Source organism: Drosophila bipectinata, chromosome 2R (genome assembly GCF_030179905.1).
Source record: "Drosophila bipectinata strain 14024-0381.07 chromosome 2R, DbipHiC1v2, whole genome shotgun sequence".
Classification (NCBI taxonomy): domain Eukaryota; kingdom Metazoa; phylum Arthropoda; class Insecta; order Diptera; family Drosophilidae; genus Drosophila; species Drosophila bipectinata.
This window is the reverse complement of record NC_091737.1, coordinates 21,829,830-21,851,432: the sequence shown is the minus strand read 5'-3', so window position 1 is coordinate 21,851,432 and position 21,603 is coordinate 21,829,830. Positions and strand designations below refer to the sequence as shown.

The 21,603-nt window shown below is 39.6% G+C and overlaps 1 long non-coding RNA gene across 1 annotated transcript; it reads right to left on the bottom strand.

Moving 5' to 3' along the window:
• Nucleotides 1–10,533: 10,533 nt before the first annotated feature.
• On the bottom strand, nucleotides 10,534–14,660 carry LOC138925989 (uncharacterized). Its single transcript, XR_011442265.1, has 4 exons — nucleotides 14,549–14,660; nucleotides 13,798–14,382; nucleotides 13,613–13,746; nucleotides 10,534–13,549 (listed from the first exon to the last, which is right to left on the bottom strand). It is a non-coding gene; the product is annotated as an uncharacterized lncRNA (long non-coding RNA).
• Between the last annotated feature and the right edge of the window lie 6,943 nt (nucleotides 14,661–21,603).

The following is a 21,603-nucleotide window of genomic DNA, read 5'->3' as shown; positions in this document are numbered from 1 at the left end:
AACAAGCTTCGGTTCGGAATTGTCAATGTTGGTTTTCGGCTGTACCCAATTAATTGGACATCGGACTGGTTCAGCATTATAAGAAATTCAATTCCGTTGAGCATTGCTCTCTTTTTATTATCAATTGCCGGCAAACGGAATAAAGTCAGTGCACAAATCGAATTACAAGCTATATGAAGCGAACGAAATGAAAATTAATTGAAGACAATGGAATGCAAAATGCATTTTCAATTAATTTCCATTCTTTGCTGAAGAAGCAAAGGACGCACAGTCGCACAAAATCACATATTCATTATATCGTTATGATTTGAGGTGTCATGATATGGGAGGCAGTTGTGAAAAGTGTTGGCACTTTTTTATCCATTAAGTGCTTGGCGTAATTTCATTTTTTCATCCAGCTTTTGACGCTGAATTTTATCGCCATGGCGACTTTTTTGCCAGCTATCCAGCCATCACAGGCTTTCGGTTTGATTGGATTCCGATATTAAACTTTTGAATAAATTGTCTTTAAATTAAGTAATGGAAATGTGTTGCTAGCAACCCTCCCTGAAAGTTTTAGGCTAAAACATATTTTCGAATCAATAAGATACGATTGAGCGCGATTTCATTTGGCCGGAAGTCAAATGGCGGTGCGAAAATAACACCAATGAAATTAATGAAAAACCGCAAATATCAAAGGACCTCCAGCCATGATTCAGAGCCTCCCTCTTTCCTTCCGGTTTCCGATTCGGTTTGGTTGGTTGGTCGGTTGCCGGGGTCTGCCAGGCGGCCATAATTGTTTGCGAAAACTTTATGCACGTTGCGATAGCCGGTCAGGCCAGGATGGAGGAAAAAAAAATGCCATTGCCCTCGCCCCCTGGCGTCCCTTGGCACTTTTTCCATCTGCTGCTGTTGAAAATCGCCATTCGCCTAAACTTCAAACATAAAACGCCAAATTGCACCATTAAGAAATTCGTTGCGCATCACTGAACATTTAAAATGGGGTCGGAGGCGGTGGGAACATAAACATAACATAATAGTTATAAATACTTAGTGGTAGTAAACTTTGTCATTGAACCCGAAAGCCAAGAACCGAAAACCGAGAACCGAGTAGAGAGTACCTTCCCCGCCAACTTAGCAGCGCAAATAATGCGGCCAGGACTCTTTGGTCATAGAGTGTCCTGAAATCAGCGCACGTCAGCGAAAAACTTGTTTACACTCCAACAAAAATATGAAAATAAACTATACAATACATTAAGATTTAATATGTACTTCGATTGCTAAAATCTTCTTTTCATAAGTTCTTCTATAGTTTCCACAGTTTTCTAAAGTTTTAATTATAAAACCATTTCTTGTAGTCCTTCTCTAAAAAATTATTCCCAGTGGAGGCCGGCGCACTTTGCTGCTTCCTGTCCTGTTTTTGGCCAGCAGGAGCCGGCAGCATCGTAATCACTTGAATATTACGGAGCGGAAATCGAAAAGTACTCCGCAGAATTTTTCAGCGCTATCTCAGGCGGCAAAGGAGCAGGCCAAAGCTTATGACAATAATGAAAGCGTTTTGAATGTGCGCCAGTCGCCATCAATTTGCAGCTTTTGGCTTGCCACACCGCTGCGAGGGAGAGTAGGGGCAGCAGCAGGAAGACAACTCGCCGCCGGAAGTGGCAGTGCTGCAAATAAAATGGCGGCGCGTCTGCTGGCATCGCATTTTGGTCATTTTTGCGGCGCCATTGAACAATTTCGTTTGTGTTTTGCAAGTTGTCGCAGGTTGATGATGATGGCGACTCTTCGGGAAAAGGACAAGAAACGAGGGCGGTGGCAGGATGCCCTGGAGTGGGAGGCTTCCCTAATTTTGTGCTTCGCTGGCGCTTCCTCCATGCTGCATTTTGCGATGGCGCCACTTGGACGTCGCATCTTGTTTATGGCACATAACTAATATGCTGTAAACTAAGTGAGAATCTACGGCCAGACATGGCCCCGCACCTTTTTGGCAACTTTTCGGTTCAAAAACACATTTGCAATCAGTTTGTCTGCGGTGGCAAAGGAGTAAAGTGGTTTGTGGCTGCCATTGAAAAGCTATCGCAATCCACAGATCAAATTAAAACGATTCTATTATTGCAGAATGTTTATAATCCATTTTTTAATATCTCAGCATCTCCATATTCTGACCAAGCAACTACCGATAGTAAAAATATATTTATAAAATATGAAAAATACTGTCAAGAGCCATATCCGTTCATTGGCATTAAGGAATGTTTAGAATGACATTTTTCCCTCAGAAAAAAAAGGTGCATTTTGAGGGAACTTTTCCTTGCTACTTCCGTTCGTTGCATGCCGTTCAACTGGCAACCAAAAAACTGAAAAACCGGTAACCGACAACTTGCATCCCACAACTGAACAAAATGCTTTGTCCTTGCCCATTCGAAGTGCGATCCAACAAAGGACACCAGAGTGAAGAGACAGAGTCAGAGAGTCCTGGCCTCGAATACTGGAAAACGCAAACAATTGTAATGACAAAACCAAACTAACCACATGGGCGAGATGTGGAGGATCGGGGGATGGGATGTTGTTGCCGAATAGACAGATAGATATATAGATGGATGCTCCGAGATGGATGGAACTCGAAACGCAACGGGTTTTCACACAATGGCACCGCAAAGCGGAGGATGGGCCAAAAATATATATGTGTACGAACATATATCTATAAAAATCTGCTAAAATCATTCATGGGGTAACGAAAATTCTACAGAAAACTGACAAAAGTGACAGGCGGGCAAGGGGTCGAAGACAATGGGCAAACGTTGTGTGCGGAAAACATGTTGACAAAAATTGCACACACACAAAATGCTGGAGGACCTAGCTCGGGGAGTCAGAGGTTTCTGCTTAGAGGGACAATGGTCATATACAATACACACACATATATCTGCTGGTTTTGCTGGGTGACACCCTTGGAAGGGCGTTTAAATAAAAATCTGATTAATTTCTTTTATACTCGTTCGGGTTTTGTGTCATTGTGCGGCGGCCAGCGAAGGAAAGGTGGCAGGAAGCAAGGATGAAATGGGCAGTGACATGTTTTGTGCGGGGCACATGACATGTGGCATATGCCACATACCCAAACACTTTGGCCCAGCTGGATGTTAAAGGTTGCCAGGAGGAGGTAACAACAATAATCTCATAAAATAAAATATTTAAAATGAGGTTCTGTATCACAGTTTTAAAGAGGCAAACGTTGAAAACATTTCCAAGACGCAGTTCATTTTAATAATTCTTATAAGTATGCTCATACACTCTGTAACAGATTAATTTGTATTTATAAATTTCCATTCAGTTCTTATCTCTTTAGGGAATGACGACTCCCAACAAAAGTTCACACATAACAAAATTAGACAAAAGAGTTTCCCCATTCATTTAGCAACGCAGCTTAGGTGTATATTTTTGAATTTGTTTCGAATCGAGTTCACATGGCCTGGAAGAGAGCTCTCTTTTTGGCTTTATCTGGCCCTATCCATGGCCCTTAACACATCCCACTTTCCGGCTCGGGCCCTTTTCGGCTGAGCATTATTGTTGAAAAGTTGAAAATGTCTTCTAATGACTCATAAGATTAAAAAGTAATTTTCCTGTTATGCGCAGCGATTTTCGTTGCCCTCGCTCCCTCGTTAATTTTATACATATTAATATTGGAAAATGCTAGAGAAAATGTCTAAGAAAGGCGCGGCTGCCACCGAGAACCCGTCGAATAAACATAAATTTTGATGCACCAAATTGGGTCATTATTGGCAGCACCGTTTCGGCTCGGTTCGGTTTGGTTTTGGGCCTTTTTTTTTTGTTGGGCCGGTTGGGGCTTCTCTTTACTTTTTGGCAGCGGATCTTTGTTGTCTTGGGCGCGTAAAATTACGCCAAACAAATTCATAATTTCGGTTGTATTTTCTTTTTTTATGATTAGCACGCCCTTAAGGAAACAAGAGCCGCCTTTCTCAGCCCCCTCACCAGAAACCAAGGCGACACTTGCGCCCGTTTATGTTCGCTGGCGTGGTGGGTGGTGAGTCGACGGTTCTTAATTATTAGCTTGGGGTTTTTATGGTCCAGCAAAGTGGGTGCTATGGGGGGGATGGGGCTGGCACTTCAGACAGACACAACAACACACCAATTTCTGCGGTTTCCAATTCAACGCACCCTCCAATTAGAGCGTCCAATAAATAGTCTGGCACTGGGGGGGAAACAAAATTCGGGTGTCACGAGAGTGGGGGGGAGTTGGTGGGAGCCAGGCCATGTGGCACAGTCCTGAACATTAAACTAATTAACAATTAAAGTGCCAGACCGAAAAATATGCCGCCCATTAAATAATAATAAAATATGTTTATCTCAATGCGCGCTTAAATGATGGCAATTTCTGTTCAGAGTGACAACGGAAACACTTGAGGAAATGTCTAATGTCAAAAGCCAAATTATGGTTCTGAAGATGGACCCAAAAAAAAAAAACCAGACAGAAAATATGTATTCTAGGACAGTAATTTTTAAATTAATTTCAACCCAATTACTCTGAGAAGACCATACTCCAATGAAAATAGTTAAAAGATTATGATTTGAAATGGATCTCCTATTACTGCCAAGATATTAACCGCTTGATTAGTTCGATTTCCTCTGAAAATTGGCAGGAAGGAACCCTTAAGCAAACTGCCATTAATGCGGCTTATCAATTTCCGCACTTTTGCTGACCCCGAGGCATAAATCTCCCGGACATTTCGCCTAAGCCGTGAGATGTAATTAGTGTTATCGGCCGAATGCCAACATGGGAGCTTCCAAAAACTCGGCTTCACCTGGAATCGAAGCTCTTTATGGCATTATTGTCTTATTGCCAGGACCTCAAAAGCGGGGGTTGTCGTCGGTAACGGGCAAGGGCACAAGCACGGGCACGGGCATCCTTTCATTGTCTTTTCATTCGAAAATGGCTAAAGCCAAAAACCCTATTGCTGTCCATAATCAACGCAAATCCTTGCCTAATGCCAGTTTTGTGTCACACACAAAAAGCGAGAGCGAGATGGAGGCAAGCCCGAGTTAGAGAGAGAAAGGGAGATAGAGATGGAGTGTCCTGGAGGGGACCAACGTTATATTGTCATTTTCATGGCTCTGTGGAGCGCTTTCACCTTCGGAGCGGCCGATGATATCCTTTGGCTGTTCACTGAATAGTGCCATTCCCTTGGCCCGCATCGAACCAGGCAGAGAAGGACTCGCTCCTCCCTTTTGGCGATTTTACCGGCTTAATGTTATTTGTATGCCCGTTGTCCTTTTTAGTTTGCAGTTGTTGTGTTCCTAGGACGAGCCCGAAAAAAAAAACCTGACACTGGGGGCTGGGCTTCGCCGCTTTTTGTGGTCGCTGCAATGTCTTCTTCAAGCCCAAAGAGCAGCTGAGTGCTGTGTCCTGGCAGAATTGTCCTTTTTGTGTAAAACAGGGCACACATATGCGCTCTGCGTTCCTGTTTCTGTTTCTGTTGTTGCAGCATGTCTGCGGTTGTCTTTTGGTGGCCTTTTTTTCGGGGCTCTTGTTTGTTTGTTTGCCAAGCATGTCAACTTCCTACTCTTATTTTTTGTCTTTTTGGTTTGATGCTGTTTTGTGGCTGTTTGTGCGTTATCCTGTCGCGTCCTGGGCTCAAATTTAATTGCTGTGGGAACGCCACATATGAGCCACTTCAGAAATCGGCCCGAGTCCAGATTGGATTTTCAATTGAATTGGTCAGCCCAACCAAGCCCAGCCAGCGGCAGGGTACCCAACTGAGGGGCCATCCAAGGCACTCTGCCACTTTTGTGGGCCTTTTAATTTTTGTTAACAAAATATTTTCCAACTTTTAATGGCCCCCAAGACGAAACATCTGCGGATGTCATCATATTTCCGGGTAGAGCTTCGACAAAAAACGAACCCAAAATGGTCTCAACATTTGATACGTTTTTTGTGTTTAGATTTTACAAAAGTTACTATTTATCTTTGAAGGAACAACATAAATATACAGTTTCTAAAGTTAAGTTTCTTTAAACCCTTAGTTTGACATCTCTTTGAACTTGTTTCTCCAGCATCATTATCTCGTGTTCAACGGATGCGATTTCCATATTTGTTGCAACCACGAAATGAAGCCATTAGGTTTTTATTTGGGCCTCTCCTTGGGTTAGATGCCGATAAAAACTTGCTGCCACACCAGACCACCCCTGCAACATCAAGGCAACTGCAACTGCAACGGCAGCAGAAACTGCAAAAACGGCGACATCATTATGCGGCAGACACTTAATTGTCGCTCATATCTATGCCAACACAAGCAACTCGAGGATGCAACTACAGAGGGGTGTGGGCATAGATTCTGGCGATACTGTTGCCACTGCTACTGCCACTGCCACAGCCGTTTTCGTTAGCCATTTTCGTTTTTGGCAACACTACGGTTTTTGGGGTTTTCGGGTTGGTTTTCTGCCGTATGCCACTAACATTATCAGCAATAATCAGTGCGGCACTGTGGCACTCCAATGCTGCGTAATGTATGCAACATAAAAGCAGATAGTTGTGGCCTGGCAGGGAAACTGCCAACTGCTATTTGGTAACTATGCTTTTGGCCATTTTTGTGGTGATAGTCAAGGCACACAAATTATAGCTATAGTGGGCTCAATGAGTTGTTAGACTTTCCTTCCATTATGGCCAATAATTAACGGGCAGCTCAGCTTTCTTTGGCCAAAGAGCCATCAGCCATCATCCATCAGCTATCCAGCCTAATCCAGTCATAACCCTTTGCTGAATAGAGATCCTAGCTGAGAAACCATTTTCGTCTATGAAACGTTTTTTAGCCAGCGGCGTCTTGTCGTTTTATATTTTTTTGCTCCTCCTGGTCTCTGCTAATAAAGGTTGCTCTTGTTTTGCAAAATTGTCAGGCCGGCAAAAAGCTGGGAGTCGTAGTCGGACATTAAACAGTCAGCTCATTGTCGTGCCAGTCGTTTTAGTTTTTCATCACAGAGTGCCAGAGACGAGACGGAAAACCGGACTGGATTTGACTGGGAAAAGCTGGGAAAGGCTTCGGAAAAGGCCGGGCATCCATCCGTCTGACGGGACATGGAATGAATGGAGCCACTTGAAGCTATAACAGTGCCGGGCAAAACAACGATGACGACGTCTAACTGGGGGTCATTTCGCAGTCTCTCCGCTGGATAAAGATGTATGGCAATGGCTATGGTCGCCCCGATATGATGATGAACTGGCACCAAGAGGCCCATGGACACGAACACTCTTACTCCAACTCCAACTCCCACTCCGACTGACAGCCAGACTGCAGATACAGATACAACTACAAATGCTTTTGGCCTTTTGAAGTAATTTGCAGTTGCTATTTCTGTTTTGTAATTGCTTATTAATGCCATTGTCCCAAGAGAGATATGGAGGGGAAGAGGTCTCTGCCATAATTTCACTTGAGATGTTTTTAACAAATTTATGCTAATGTGATTTTGCAATTAAAGGCACAATGATTGAGCGGCGTAATGCAAAAGTGCTAGGCGATTTACAACGCCCTCAGTTTGTAGTCCCCACGATCTGCATCCGCTCTGTGATCGGATTGGCAAGCCAACATGCGCTCCTAAATCATTTTTCCATATGTTGCAAGTATAGACGCCGACAAATGATGATGAAGTTGTCGGGTGGCGGCTAATGTGGAGTGCCTCTGGTTAGTCTCTAATGTAAAAACCCCAACCCAGAGTCCATGGTGTCTGAAAATGGCAAAACGAGCTGCCAGAGATTAGTTTCTTGAACGGTGGAATGAGGGTAATGTATCTAGAAAATGTTAAAAATTAAAATGTAGCCTAAAGTCTATAAATACTTTGAACTAGATATTATTATTATTACATATATTATAGCTATATTTTACTTTAAAAATGTAGAAGTACCACTGTTAAAAGGTGTCAGTATTTTATTACTTATGTGGTTTCTACATTTGATGTCTGGCCTTTGATCTGGTTGAACTATAAAGTCTCCTCCCTCTGTCTACTTGGCGTTTTTGACATTAATGACCTCCACTGCCACCGGAGACGAAATGATTTAAGATTCGAGCAGACCATGGCGAACAGGATTAAGGTGGCTGATTAAATTTTAAGTAAAAATTTAAATGCTTGTTTCAGACGACGGGTACTCATCCCGACGGCGAACGTCGCGCATACGCCCCATGTGGCACATCAAGTGGAAGCCATCACATGCAATGTGAGAAATCATGCATAAAAATTTATTATGTTCAAGCGCATGTTGCAACATCGTGTAGCCTGCAACCATCATAATAATATCAACGGCAGCAGAGCTCATAGAACAAAAACAAAGAGGTGCATAAAAAATGTATAAAAACTATGAGAAAAAATCGCATTCTTAAACGCTGACTTTTTCACACTCTTTTTGGGGTTAAGCTTTTAAAATTAGCCAATACTTTTTTTTGGAAATTAGGTCATATTTTGTAACAAAAACATAAACTTTTGAAATATTTTTTATAAACCAAATGACTACTAGGAGTTGCATCATGCCCTGTAATAATCTCATTGTAACACAAGTGGGCCAACAACAAGCTGCAATTGTTGGCAGCCACATCACAAAATGCAGCAATGCAGCAACGTTGGCAGAGGCAGTGGCATCAGCTGAGACAGAGGCGCAACATCATTTGAACTGTCATTAAACTTTGACTATCATCCTTTTATTATTTGGAGCTACCGGCGCCACAACGCTCTCAGCATCACATAAGTGCCAGGCATCACCATGATCTAAGAGGTAGCAGGGGATGGTTTGTGTTTTTTCTCAGTTTGCCTGATTAATTTAATAATAAACGATAATATCTTCGACCTTAAATCTTGCTTTATAAGAACATATACACTTATCAGAGAAATTAATTTTCACTTTCATTATATAATTAAATTCGATGATATTTCTTAGTCGATTTAAAAAATATTCTTTTTTGCCAATTGTTGCTGGGACAATTCTCTATTTTTTTTTTGTATCCCTGCATTGCGCTGTATTGTTTTGTTTCATTCAGCCAACACGTGAGCTCACCGCAGTGCACGTTGAATGTTGCACGTTGCTGTTGGCCATGTTGTTGCTGTTGCCGCTTTTGGCCTTTGTCTCGTAAGCCCTCCACTGTCGGGGCAGCAAAAAGTGATGAACATGTTTACAACATTTGTGTTATAAATTCCATCCCCTTTCCCCCACGACTGCTTTGTTTCGCTATTGCCGGGGCTGTTGCTGTTGCAGTTGCCGTTGGCCTCTTTTCAGTTGCCGCATTTTTCATATTCCAGATGGCGTAATACATGGATGTGTATTTTGTTAATGCCACTTGCACTCTGTTTTCGTAATACTCGTCTGAATTTGTCAAACCGAGTGCCTTGAACTGTCATCGAAAAGCTAAAACAATTTATTAATTTTGACTATTGTAAACTAGTAAAAACTGTTACATCAAATAATCCAGTAATCCAGAAAGAGTTATATAGGATGAATATTGGATACTCCTACAAAAAGATACTTTGTAGAGCTTTTATAATTTTGACGATGGAAAACATCATTTCTGCTTTTCTTTTGGGTATTATTTATTTAAAACATATTTCTGTACTTTCTTAGATGAACAGTTTTTTTTTAAATAAATAAAACTGTTAAAAGTTTGGGAACTGATCACCACAATTTAATTTTGTTACGGGGACGATCGACATGACTTCCTTCAGTTTCCACAATAGCCAGTATTAGAAAGGCCATAACTGCGACACAAATTTTCATTGTTTTAGAGATAATTTCCAAGTTGGAATATAAAATCTTTGAAAAACATTGGCTTTTTATTCAATTAGTTGAGTTAAGTCATGAAAATCTGAATTTTTTAGTATAAGCAAAACAAATTAGTTGGAAATTAATTTATTATGGTCCATTCATAAGATAAGTTGTAATTCAACTAGCATTGAGATGCAACATTTAATTTCCAAAATATATCAATTTATTTGGTTTTATACATTTAAAACATATATATTTGTGATAAATAAAATTATTCTAATATATATGGCGGTTTCCTATCCGGAACAAGACGGGATTCAGTGCCCACTAGAGCTAGTATTAGACAGGCCAAGATTCCTACACAAATTCTCATTGTTTTAAAAAGGAATCCAAGACGGAATATAAAATGTTTCAAAGAGGAGGCTTTTTATACAATTTTTTTACACTTTAGACACTTTAGGAAGTATTTATTTTTGAAATTAAATTAAACAAATTGGCGAGAAATTTAATTTTTTATAGTATGTTACATAAGATAAATTTTAGTTTATGCAATGATCACAAACAACTATAGACTGAGACTTTAATAATTTAACGAACTGGACGGATTTTTAGGAAGGTCCAAAATACCCACAGAAATGCTGGAAAGAAAAGGCTATTTATTAAATTTATTTCAATTTCAGTCAATTTCAGTCACTTTAAACACTTTAGTCTAAAACGGATTTGAGCCACATTAATATATTTTGGCTCATACATAAAATAAGTTGTAATTGAACCGTCTTAATAAATTTTAAAATTGAAAAACAATCTTTATTCATATACTTTTTATTTATTTAATTTTATATGTATGTACATAAAGTTTAATTTTTTAAATTTACAGCTGAGACTGTAAAAAGTTTGAAAACTTGTCACCACAATTAAGTTATTTATATGGAACCCCACGCTCCGGAACAAGACGGGATTCAGCACCCACAAGCGCCAGTATAAGGAAAGCCAAAATACCCACAGAAAGGTTCATTGTCTTAGAAGCAATTTAAAGCTTGTAATAGACAATTTTAAGGGACAAGCTTTTTTATACTATTTTGCGGAAAATTAATTTAGTACGGTGGATAAATAAATCGAATTGTAATTTGCATACTAGAGAGAAAAGTAAATACAAAATAAACTTTTTGTAAATAAGCCACTTTTTCATGTAGTATAAAAAAAGGGTTTAAAAGTCACATTGGTAAGACATGCATTATTATTTTATTATATGGGATTCAGTGCCCACTAGAGCTAGTATTAGACAGGCCAAAATTCCTACACAAATTCTCATTGTTTTAAAAAGTAATCTAAGACGGAATATAAAATGTTTTAAAGAAGAGGCTTTTTATACAATTTTTTTACACTTTAGACACTTTAGGAAGTATTTATTTTTCAAATTAAATGAAACAAATTGGTAAAAAATTTTATTTTTTATAGTATGTTACATAAGATAAATTTTAAAATAATCACAGAAATGCTGGAAAGAAAAGGCTATTTATTAAATTTATTCCCATTTCAGTCATAAAGTCTACATTTGAAACACTCTTAAACGAATTTGAGCCACATCAATATATTTTGATATCTTAATAAATTTTAAAATTGAAAAACATTATTTATTTACATACTTTTTATTTATTTAATTTTATATGTATGTACATAAAGATTTATTTTTTAAATTTACAGCTGAGACTGTAAAAAGTTTGGAAACTGGTCACCACAATTAAGTTATTTATATGGAACCACGTCGCCACGATCCGGAACAAGACGGGATTCAGCACCCACAAGCGCCACTATAAGGAAAGCCAAAATACCCACAGAAAGGTTCATTGTCGTAGAAGCAATTAAAAGCTCTTAATAGAATATTTTAAGGGACAAGCTTTTTTATACTATTCTGCGCAAAATTAATTTAGTACGGTGGATAAATAAATCGAATTGTAATTTGCATACTAGAGAGAAAAGTAAATACAAAATAAACTTTTTGTAAATAAGCCACTTTTTCTTGTAGTATAACAAAATGTTTTAAAAGTCACATTGGTAAGACATGCATTATTCTTTTATTATATGGGATTCAGTGCCCACTAGAGCCAGTATTAGACAGGCCAAAATTCCTACACAAATTCTCATTGTTTAAAAAAGTAATCCAAGACGGAATATAAAATGTTTCAAAGAATAGACTTTTTTTGCAATTTTTTTACACTTTAGACACTTTAGGAAGTATTTATTTTTCAAATTAAATGAAACAAATTGGTGAGAAATTTAATTTTTTATAGTATGTTACATAAGATAAATTTTAGTTTATGCGATACAAACAACTATAGACTGAGACTTTAATAAGTTAACGAACTGGACAACATTTTTAGGAAGGTCCAAAATTCCCACAGAAATGCTGGAAAGCAAAGGCTATTTATTTAAATTTATTTCAATTTCAGTCATAAAGTCTACACTTTAGTCTAAAACGAATTTGAGCCACATTAATATATTTTGGCTCATACATAAAATAAGTTGTAATTGAACCGTCTTTATAAATTTTAAAATTGAAAAACATTAATTATTTACATACTTTTTATTTATTTAATTTTATATGTATGTACATAAAGTTTAATTTTTTAAATTTACATTTGAGACTGTAAAAAGTTTGGAAACTTGTCACCACAATTAAGGTAGTTTCGGATAAATCTTAATGCGTTCGAGACCGTCCGAAACTTGACGGGATTCAGCACCCACAAGCGCCAGTATTAGGAAAGCAAAAATACCCACAGAAAGGTTCATTGTCTTAGAAGCAATTTAAAGCTTGAAATAGAACATTTTAAGGGACAAGCTTTTTTTATACTATTTTGCGGATAATTAATTTAGTACGGTGGATAAATAAATCGAATTGTAATTTGCATACTAGAGAGAAAAGTAAATACAAAATAAACTTTTAGTAAATAAGCCCTTTTTTCTTGTAGTATAAAAAAGGGTTTAAAAGTTACATTGGTAAGACATGCATTATTCTTTTATTATATGGGATTCAGCGCTCACAAGACCCAGAATTAGAAAGGCCAAAAGGTTCAGGAAAATTTGTATTCCTCTTCGTGTAGATTAAAACTTTCTTTAAACAAATATAGGCGCAACCTTTATTTATATCATTTGTTACAAATTTATATACGGACATTTTAAATTAAAATTCCTTAAGAAAAGTTCGTTTTGGAATAATTTGATTTAGTATCCCTTATTAAAATTTGTCATGCTACAAATTGCGACTGAAATTAAAATATCAAATAACTAAAAATTCTAAAACTCCTTTGAGTTACTTGTATGCCAATTATATATAATTTCGTTTTTCTTAATGAACTCTCTTACTGAACTAAATAAAGACAGGGTTAAGCAAAAGATAGCTTTTTATGTAGCCTAAAGGGATAACATTTTTCTCGTCCTTTCTCATATAAACTGAAATTGTCTGTTGCCGCAAAAGCGTTGGCAATTATTCAATTTTCGAATCTATTAATCGATGGCAATCCAGCTGGTTGATTCGCTCGTGTTTTGCCTTTTTTCAGAGTCGTCATCATCACTGGTTTGTATTTAATAGCTTCCAGCAGATTTCGCGCTTGCAATCATTTTATTGACTGGATTCTCCTCTTTTTTTTATCAGTTTCTTTCTTTGGCATCAGAGAGTGTGTATGGTTTTTTTCTGAAATCGGAAATTGTCACGTTGCCGAGAGGCAGTTAATTTGGCACGCCTCATTTGGTGGCGCCTCGAAGTGGGCTTAATTAGGTGATGACTAAAAAATCGAAGCCAAACCAATCCAATTATATCTGCAGCTGGAAATTAAAGCGGAAATTAAAGAAATTATTATCTGTTTTCAGGGGGTGGCTTAATCATACTCGCAGTAGTATTTATGCCAATCACCAGGAACTCAAGAATATGTGCCTTCGGGCCCATTTCTCAATTGAATTTTCCATCCAAGGAGCGGGAGGTCCTTGGCATATGTTTGGCAATTGCGAAGGCACTACGTGAGCTGGGTGGAAAAATAATTTACCAATTAAGGCCGCCCAATTGAGCCACTTACACTTTAAGAATTGCATTAAAAAGTATTTCGCCTCGATTTTCATCGTTGGTTTGAGCCTGACTGGCTGGCAGTGTTTTTCGCCTCGGTTCGGTTCGGTTGGCCCGAACTTCCGCATATCGCAGTATCTACGTGCCTTGGTTACGGTCTACGATCCACGGTCCACGGTCCATGATGGTCTTCCAGTTCCACTTTGGGCTAGACGTTATGCACTTCACGTGCAACAAGTTGAAATCATAACAACCCGAGCGGCTGGGACAGACAATATACTCTCGTACTTATGCAACCGAAATGCAATGAAAATATTGAAAGAACTAACATTTTTACAAATGTTTCTGGGAAATGGCATAAGAATCTTTTCCTCCATGCCAGTGTGTGAGTCTAACAGGGACGAAAAACATTTCCTACAAACATTTCATGTTCGAGTTTAAGCTGTTTTTGTTGCAAATCCAGTTGTTCAAATTCAAATTCAAGTCAAAGCATCCAAGGCAGCATCTGTTCAAAAGTTGGGTGTTTGGAGGAGGGAGAGTTGGTTCAAGGAAATGCTTTAATTTATTTGGATGCTATGTTTTGATTTTGTCCGACATTCTATAATTGTATACATATTTTTGATTTTTCTTACAAAAATTTTTTAAAGGAAGTTAATTTTATTTTAGTTTTACGTAAAGAAAGTTTGATGATATTTAAGGCATCTTAAATTTGAAAAATCTTGTAGCTGCTGGTGAAAGAAAAAGCTTTCTTTTGGGAAAACTACCGGAAAACATGCAACAAGGCTGCTTCTGTTAATTTGGCAGAATTTATTCCCCCCTCGACTGCTGAGAGGAAATATTTAAATTTTTGCCTCGTGCGTTGCCTTAGACTTTAAAACTCAAACTGCGAATCACGACTCGAGAAACAAACTACTGTGTTTATACATATTTATGCCGGCAGCCGTTGCTGTTGCTGCCAGACAACCTACAACCTCCGAGAGCAGCAGCAGCAACACCAGGCCCGGCCGGGGGATGGCATTAAAGTTCCCGTTCCCACCAAGAGGAGCTGGAACAAAACGTGTGCAACAAACTAAGCCATTTTTGTCGCCGCCCGTCTAAATACCAAACTTGGCTTGGCCCGCTCTTCCGACCAAGAGCCGGCAGTTGGTGGCGGCTACTGCGAAAAGCGAAAATATCCTGCGCAAAGGAGGCACCAAAAAAAGTACAAATAAATCATGATTCATGACCAAAAGCCACAGAAACGCCAAAAATAAAAGCAAAAATGGCATAAAACTTTGAAAAAAAACAAGAGGGAACGAGAGAAGAAATATCAAAACGAAAATACTGGCTCAAAAAATCAAATAAAAGGCAGCAGGCAGAAGTTGCAGAGGCGACGACACAAAATGTTCGTGATTCGGCCAAAAACCTGCGCCTGCAACTCCAATTCGAAAAGACAAACCAGAAAAAAGCAGGAGAATGGGGGGAAAATAATGCGGAATATTTTTGAAAACACAAAAACTGTTTGCGCGCTTCTAAATAAACAGGCGACCCGGGACTGGGGACTTGGGACCGGGACTGGGACTGGGAGATTTGGCAAGTTATTTTGGCCCTTTGGTTGCCGTCATGTTGGCCATGTTTACAAAATGTGCCCCGTGTGCTGAGCATTTTTATCACGCAGAATTCTGTTTTAGCCGCCGATCGAAGCTCCAGTTAACATTTCAGTGACGCTTTATAGTTTTTGTTGTCGTTTGTCTGAAGTTCTTCATAAAAATCATGCTGCCTGTTGTCCCGACTCTAAATGATCGTTTTGTCATAATGCGACATTTAAGGAATTTTTATATGAATTCACTTAACGACTTGGCATTGGGAAGACAGAGGCGATCCTGACGCGTTGTTGTTGCCAGTTTTTGTTGCCGATGTTGCAGTTGTCGTTGTCGTTCACGTTGATGTTGCCGGTTGGAGTTGTCTTGGACATTAAGGTGTGGAATTGTAATTATTCCAAGTACAGTGGCTAGTTTATAGATAGAAAACTTTATAAGGTGATGTATCCCTGAAAATAAACATTAAAATAGTTAGCTAAAAGGTTCTTAAGCATTTAATTTTTTCTTCAATAAAGAATTGTTTTACTTTCTTTGTATAGTTTTTATTTTCAAGACCCACTGTACCTAAAGGACGTCAACACTTTTCGCATGGAAACTTCGTCAAGGCAGCCAAGCAACCACAATAACAGGCGAAACAACATCAACTTACAACTTTGTCAGAGGACCTCGACCATCATGAGATGCCTCCGGCTTTCGTCTCTTGACTTGAAGCTCCCAGCTTGCCAGCTCCCAGCTATCTGAACTCAACGATCCACCAAACTGCAGCCCGAATCCCGCAATCATCCTCGGGGAATGCCTTTCCACCCTGGGCTACCTTGGGCCTCACACAATTAACTTGCTCGCTGACTTTTAAAAAGGCATTGGCTGACATTTTTACGCGTGTACATGATTTTATTCGCCGCGTTGTTCGCACAGGTAATTATGGCACGTTAAAGTGTTAATGGGCCACGTTAAGACCGAAAGCAGCCAGGAGCAGCTGCTGTTATTGCTGCTGATTTGCTTTTGCTGCCTCTTCGGCTGCTTGGTGTTGTGAACTTTGAGCTAAGCATTGGCTAAATCTGGCCTCGATGAAGCCATTTAGGGGCACAAAATATGGCCAAGTCCTGCCGGTCAAGCGGACTCATATCTTAGCCGTTTTAGTGGGCCGACCAATTAGCCGGACGTTGTCAACGATCCAAGCCTGTTAACTGGTTTCTCGGCTAATCCAACTCAATAACTGTATTCCAGCACTGGAAGAAACGAAAATACAAAATATTCTTAGGAATATTTATAAAGGTGGTTGGACTTCCACTAACCAGATTTTAAACTTCAGGGTTAACATATTTTTTCCTGTGCAGTCCCTGTCTTCGAGCTCTCTGGCGCTCCAACTCGGGCCTGTCACCTGCTCCTGCATCAATGGACGTTATTGATTCCACAGCCAGCAATTTTCCGCCACCCAATCGCCATAAGTTATTATGTCTACGCCTGGCTGGAGGAGGACTGCAAGGCTAAAAGACTGAGAGACTGAAAGACTCGATGCCTGACTGGCGAACTGGTTCCCCTATCATGTCAGACATGTATGGATTGCCTTTCGCCTATTGCCTATTGCCGTTTGCCTGGGCCATGTGTGAGCCTCATCCTCTTGGCCAAAACTCATCCTGGTCCGCCTCTCAAGGCGTTCGGCAAAATTGCATGACAAATAAGTTTTGTGTGTCGCAGACAGTTGACATTTTTTATGCCGCTGAGTTATATGACAACGCAGTCTGGCCAGGATGTCGAGGGGCCGGAGACGGGGGTCTTCAGGCCAGGTTCTAGCCTCGTATATGTATAGATTCCTATGTGGATGCAGTGCCCCAACTCCAAATGGCTTCCCAGCTGGATGGCTGGGCAAAATATTGATTTTTATAAATGTTGGCCGTATGCAAAGTTGGCAGTTTGTTAAAGCGAGCAGAAAATTTCCTGAGGCCTTTCGCCTATGTATTTTTGTATGAATGAGAGAAAGCTTAGGATAGCTCCGCCTTTAAAATCTTTGAAAGTTAATTTCTTTAAGGAATTTGCAATCTAAATGACTTGACAGCTGTAAATCAATTAAAGGGTCCATGCCAATTTGAAAGCAACACCCCTAGCCTCTCGACTAACCGTCTAGGCATTTTAATTGAAATTAATTAGGCGGTTAACCGAGTGGAAGCCAAGGAACGCAATGATGTAAACGACAACAATGAGCCTCAACTACTTCACGCCAATTGTTGACAGTCAGTCAGCGAATGTCAACTGGATATGTGGTTAAAAATTCAAAAAAAATACTACGAGATGGATATAAAATGTCTTAAAAATGTATTACATCAAAGAAGCATATTAAGAGTGTTTCATAACAAAAACTATAAATATTTTGAAAATTTTTATGATGCTAATTTTATTTGTTTTCTTTGACATTTCTCTCGGTGCTCGGCATTTGCCGGAGGTGCAGCCAAGTTGCAAGTAGAGGCGGCATTTTGTCAGCGGCAGCATTCGTTGTGTGTCAATCAACGGGCTCCAACATGTGAATCTTTTCCACATGAGCATTAAAGGCGCTCGCTTGGAACGGAACACCGAGATGAATGTGGGCTTTGCCAGTGGGTGTGAATAGGGGTGGGGGCTGGGGGGTGGTGGCACTGCATTTGCCATTTATGACAGTCGAAATGTCAAAAGAACAACAAACACCAGGCAGGAGCACTGGCGGCGGCAATCGCCAGTGTTAAGCGCTCCTTTTGTAGGCTGCCAGTGGAGCAGCAGCTGTTTTTGATCTGCCACGGACACGCCGCTGCCGCTCCATTGCCCCCGAGAAGGGGTTGCACGGGAGGAGCAGAGGCAGCTGGGGTAGGGTGCATACCCCCATCAAGTTCCCCTCATAAATCAAGTTAACGGCCCAGTCAAGAGCTCAATGATTGCACTGGGGAGTTGATTGTGTACCCAGACTGATTAAGGGGAAAATATATGGAGAAAATATTCTGACAATATTATTTTTTAGGTTCTATTATTAAAATGCCCTTACAGAGGGTATTTAAAATTCCTCACTAGCTTAAAACTACTTTTTAAACCAATTCTGTAAAATTAACTGAGGGTCCTCTTGACAGTTTTGGGAAATGCATGAAAATCCCAATATGATCCCCAGCACAAGACATATCTTTTTTAATTGCCATCCGATTCTCCTTCAATCTGCATCAAAACCTCAAAACAAAATTTTCGATCCCGATTTTTCAAATTTTTCTGATAGAAACCCTTGCAAAATCCGGGATTTCCATTTTGGCCCCAAACCAAGTCCATATCTCGGCCAATTTTCATCCGATCCTTGAGAGGAGTACCTTAAACGATTTGTAGTTGGATTCTGCTTCAATCTGCATCAAAACCTCAAACAAAATTTTCGATCCCGATTTTTCAAATTTTTCTGATGGAACCCCTTGCAAAATCCGGGATCTCCATTTTGGCCCCATACCAAGTCCATATCTTGGCCAATTTTTATCCGATCCTTGAGAGGAGTACCTTAAACGATTTGTAGTTGGATTCTGCTTCAATCTGGATCAAAACCTCAAAACAAAATTTTCGATCCCGATTTTTCAAATTTTTCTGATGGAACCCCTTGCAAAATCCGGGATTTCCATTTTGGCCCCAAACCAAGTCCATATCTTGGCCAATTTTTATCCGATCCTTGAGAGGAGTACCTTAAACGATTTGTAGTTGGATTCTGCATCAAAACCTCAAAACAAAATTTTCGATCCCGATTTTTCAAATTTTTCTGATGGAACCCCTTACAAAATCCGGGATTTCCATTTTGGCCCCAAACCAAGTCCATATCTTGGCCAATTTCCATCCGATCCTTGAGAGGAGTACCTTAAACGATTTTTAGTTGGATTCTGCTTCAATCCGCGTCAAAACCTCAAAACCAAATTTTTGATCCCGATTTTTCAAATTTTTCTGATGGAACCCCTTGCAAAATCCGGGATTTCCATTTTGGCCCCAAACCAAGTCCATATCTTGGCCAATTTTTATCCGATCCTTGAGAGGAGTACCTTAAACGATTTGTAGTTGGATTCTGCATCAAAACCTCAAAACAAAATTTTCGATCCCGATTTTTCAAATTTTTCTGATGGAACCCCTTACAAAATACGGGATCTCCATTTTGGCCCCAAACCAAGTCCATATCTTGGCCAATTTTCATCCGATCCTTGAGAGGAGTACCTTAAACGATTTGTAGTTGGATTCTGCTTCAATCTGGATCAAAACCTCAAAACAAAATTTTCGATCCCGATTTTTCAAATTTTTCTGATGGAACCCCTTGCAAAATCCGGGATTTCCATTTTGGCCCCAAACCAAGTCCATATCTTGGCCAATTTTCATCCGATCCTTGAGAGGAGTACCTTAAACGATTTGTAGTTGGATTCTGCTTCAATCTGGATCAAAACCTCAAAACAAAATTTTCGATCCCGATTTTTCAAATTTTTCTGATGGAACCCCTTGCAAAATCCGGGATTTCCATTTTGGCCCCAAACCAAGTCCATATCTTGGCCAATTTTTATCCGATCCTTGAGAGGAGTACCTTAAACGATTTGTAGTTGGATTCTGCTTCAATGTGCATCAAAACCTCAAAACAAAATTTTCGATCCCGATTTTTCAAATTTTTCTGATGGAACCCCTTGCAAAATCCGGGATTTCCATTTTGGCCCCAAACCAAGTCCATATCTTGGCCAATTTTCATCCGATCCTTGAGAGGAGTACCTTAAACGATTTGTAGTTGGATTCTGCTTCAATCTGGATCAAAACCTCAAAACAAAATTTTCGATCCCGATTTTTCAAATTTTTCTGATGGAACCCCTTGCAAAATCCGGGATTTCCATTTTGGCCCCAAACCAAGTCCATATCTTGGCCAATTTTTATCCGATCCTTGAGAGGAGTACCTTAAACGATTTGTAGTTGGATTCTGCATCAAAACCTCAAAACAAAATTTTCGATCCCGATTTTTCAAATTTTTCTGATGGAACCCCTTGCAAAATCCGGGATTTCCATTTTGGCCCCAAACCAAGTCCATATCTTGGCCAATTTTCATCCGATCCTTGAGAGGAGTACCTTAAACGATTTGTAGTTGGATTCTGCTTCAATCTGCATCAAAACCTCAAAACAAAATTTTCGATCCCGATTTTTCAAATTTTTCTGATGGAACCCCTTGCAAAATCCGGGATCTCCATTTTGGCCCCATACCAAGTCCATATCTTGGCCAATTTTTATCCGATCCTTGAGAGGAGTACCTTAAACGATTTGTAGTTGGATTCTGCTTCAATGTGCATCAAAACCTCAAAACAAAATTTTCGATCCCGATTTTTCAAATTTTTCTGATGGAACCCCTTGCAAAATCCGGGATTTTCATTTTGGCCCCAAACCAAGTCCATATCTTTGCCAATTTTTATCCGATCCTTGAGAGGAGTACCTTAAACGATTTGTAGTTGGATTCTGCATCAAAACCTCAAAACAAAATTTTCGATCCCGATTTTTCAAATTTTTCTGATGGAACCCCTTGCAAAATCCGGGATTTCCATTTTGGCCCCAAACCAAGTCCATATCTTGGCCAATTTCCATCCGATCCTTGAGAGGAGTACCTTAAACGATTTGTAGTTGGATTCTGCTTCAATCTGCATCAAAACCTCAAAACAAAATTTTCGATCCCGATTTTTCAATTTTTTCTGATGGAACCCCTTGCAAAATCCGGGATTTCCATTTTGGCCCCAAACCAAGTCCATATCTTGGCCAATTTTCATCCGATCCTTGAGAGGAGTACCTTAAACGATTTGTAGTTGGATTCTGCTTCAATCTGGATCAAAACCTCAAAACAAAATTTTCGATCCCGATTTTTCAAATTTTTCTGATGGAACCCCTTGCAAAATCCGGGATTTCCATTTTGGCCCCAAACCAAGTCCATATCTTGGCCAATTTTTATCCGATCCTTGAGAGGAGTACCTTAAACGATTTGTAGTTGGATTCTGCATCAAAACCTCAAAACAAAATTTTCGATCCCGATTTTTCAAATTTTTCTGATGGAACCCCTTGCAAAATCCGGGATTTCCATTTTGGCCCCAAACCAAGTCCATATCTTGGCCAATTTCCATCCGATCCTTGAGAGGAGTACCTTAAACGATTTGTAGTTGGATTCTGCTTCAATCTGCATCAAAACCTCAAAACAAAATTTTCGATCCCGATTTTTCAAATTTTTCTGATGGAACCCCTTGCAAAAT